We start from the raw sequence: 3,133 nt of genomic DNA on the forward strand, positions 1-3,133 counted from the left end.
GTTACCTTGTAAGAAAATGTTTAATCCACACAGTGTTGCTGTATGGTGGGCTGAGTTCAATCAGATCTTTTTATTTTTCTAGTATCTCTAGCATCTTGAAGGCCAGGCATCCATGACCCTGATGCTGCAGCCATCAAAGAACATAAAACACGTTTTTATTTCCAAATGTTCAGCCTGGTCGTAAAGGATAAAGCTTCTGTCAGAATCAGATTTGATTATTAAATTATTCTGCCCTTACAGTCCAGAAGCCTTATAAAAAAAACCATCATTATCTATCTGTCAGTATCTTTTTTCAGATCTTAGAAGGGTCTTTATTCAAACATATGGCCACATCAAAGAGGACCCGCCATGCTTTTTGTGGCAATGATTGGAGTATAAAACAAACACTGCCAGCTGGTTAATTGAAATATTTTGGACATGTTATCTGACCACGAAGCTGACTTAAGCGAAAAGAAAAAAGGGATCTGCTTTTTGTGATAATCGGCTTAACAATATTCAAAGAGCAATCATGTACTTTGAAATGTCTGTTTTATCTCCAACCTCTTCATCATCCTGTCATATAAATGACCACAGAGAGCCCAACACTTTCCTCTTGGATTAGCATATCTTCATGTTTGTTGGCTGACAAGTGCAAAAATGCTGCATTGGCCCACGACATTTCCAGAGAGAGGTGGATGTTCAAAGAGAACCGTATACAGCGTCGGTGGCAAAGCCCGGTTTCTTCCAGTGACATTTACGTATTAGTAAAAGTGTCTGGTCTCCCAGAGATTTTCCACATCCATTGGGCCCAAAAATAGCCTTTTCCAATAACCATGTCTCATGGCCGCTACATCACGTCCGGTCTTTGCTCAGTTACATTAATGGAGGAGGCAAATACTCTGACTATTAGCACATTTTACAACTTTTAGGGTCAAATTATTCAATTATGACTATTTGTGTTAAAAAGAAAACGCTGATTTACAGTTGTCTCTATTCCGATGTAAGTCAATGATAAAAACGCCCTATTCGGCTCCATGGCATCAATGTACTGAAGTTGTAATTCCAACGTTTATCCTCGAGGAAGCTTTGCTGTAATGCACACTTCCTGGGGGCTCTCGTGAAGCTTGCGACGTTGCTCTCATGTTTCTGCGGTCGACCAGAAGAATGGACAAATTAAACATTGGCTCGAGGAAATGTTTCCCGTCTGAAGCCAGGAAGAGAATTGTGCAGAGTTCCATTTAGACTATGGCGATGTGATCTATATGCATGCTTCTTCCTCCCTGCTTAAAAAGCTGGATTCTGCGTACCATACTGCTATACGTTTTGTAACGGGGGCAGGCTCTCGCACCCACCACTGCACTTTGTATCAGTCCTTAGGATGGTCCTCTCTGTACCAAAGAAGACAATCACACATGTTGATTTGTATCCTTAAGTCATTGGTAGGTAAGCTGCCCTTATATATCTCCAGACTTCTGTCCTTTTATACTTGCTTTTTTAATACCAGACGAGCAGCCAATGGGATGCTTTTAAATGTCCCTTTGATGCAGTCAGAGCTTGGTAAAGCTGCATTCTCCCACTATGCTCCCTTTTTATGGAATACGCTGCAAGTAAAACTTTGTCTAGACGCACTTCCTACTGTAAATGCTTTTAAAGGTATGCTACGATTAGCCCTTCATGAAACATGTAACTGTTTTACCTGATGCTATTGCTGATGTGATTATGCTTCTTGCCACTGCACAAATGGCCTTCTGTATTTATATTTGAATTGTATGTTTTTTTTGTTTAATGCCCTTGTTTTATGTTGAAACTTGTTGTGAGATCTTGTATCTCAATGGGACATTCCTGGATAAATAAAAAATTAAAAAAATAAATAGAGAGGGACTTACACGTTTCTATGTCGAAGTTTGAGTTTGACTGCATTGAGGAAAAAACGGACTGCCACTTGGAAAGGGAAGGAAGGGAGGAACTCAACCTCACTGCTCAGATGTCACAGATAAGCGCAGTCTATTTCCATTTTCCATTCAAGTCCATCTTCATAAGAGGGTCGACTTTAAGAAGTTTTGTTTTCCAAGAGAGCGAAGTAGTTGTGAGGATGTCCAGTCCCAGAGAGAAGTCTCCTCCAGTGCCGAGAGCTGGTTCTGCCTCTGTACAATTTATTTTATATTATTCTCTTTCCATCACTTCAGACCCCGAAGTGCCCCAAAGGAGCCCAAGGGGAGCTCTGTGTGACGGGTCCTGGAAAGATCCGAATACCCTGTGTTGAATGGGAAGTTGCCTAGAGCAGTCGAGGTATTTCTGTCTGAGCAGTTGCTATATTTCAGGTGTGGTAGACAGTTACATCCCTTATAACAAGCTCAGACTGCCCTAGGAACTGAAGAGGTGATACATGTTAAAGAAGGAAAAATACATAAATGTGCTTATTATAAAGTTCCCCCCATTTGTTTTAATGTCAGTTAACAAACAATACTTCATTTTAAAAAGCTAAATGTAGCATCCGATGCAACCTGACTGATTACAGCATCGGAAAAAGTTGTGGGTCAAGACGGAAAGAAACAAAAGAAGCACTTTACAGGTCACTCAAAGTGTAACAGAGGGAGGAATCAGCTGTGGACAGTCCGCAGGCAGGGGGGCCGGGGGCCTGCCAGGAGCTGAAAAGAGGTTGTCTACTTGCACTCCTGGTGCCAGAGCACCAAAGCTACTCAGACAAAGGAAGTGTGAATAATTGACAGCACAGCAGCCTGGTGCAGTCACACTGAACTAATGGAGGATGAAAAACATGCAGTCTGGAGAAGGGGAAGCTGGCGCAGTACCCTGTCTGGGATAATGTGACACAGAGGTCTTATCAGGGAGGCAAAAAGGTCACATTTCAGAAGGGGGACCGATCTGGGAAAAAAAAAAACTATTGGTGAAGTGAAACCCACAGACTGAACCGAAAATAAATTCAGCACAACCTGTCAGGGGAGTTTGAGAGCTAAGAGAAAACTTAATTTTCAGGAGAGTGCCCGGGTGAGACAGGCAATCATCAGCCAGTAATGGAGTGAGATGTCTGTCAGCAAGAGGCCACACTCCAGGTTTTAATCCACAATGTTTACTGGGAAAGCAATACTCACTTGGTAGAACTTTCTTTAACACAACTTTCTGCAGATGTTTCTAC

This window comes from Pseudochaenichthys georgianus, chromosome 21 (genome assembly GCF_902827115.2).
Source record: "Pseudochaenichthys georgianus chromosome 21, fPseGeo1.2, whole genome shotgun sequence".
Lineage (NCBI taxonomy): Eukaryota > Metazoa > Chordata > Actinopteri > Perciformes > Channichthyidae > Pseudochaenichthys > Pseudochaenichthys georgianus.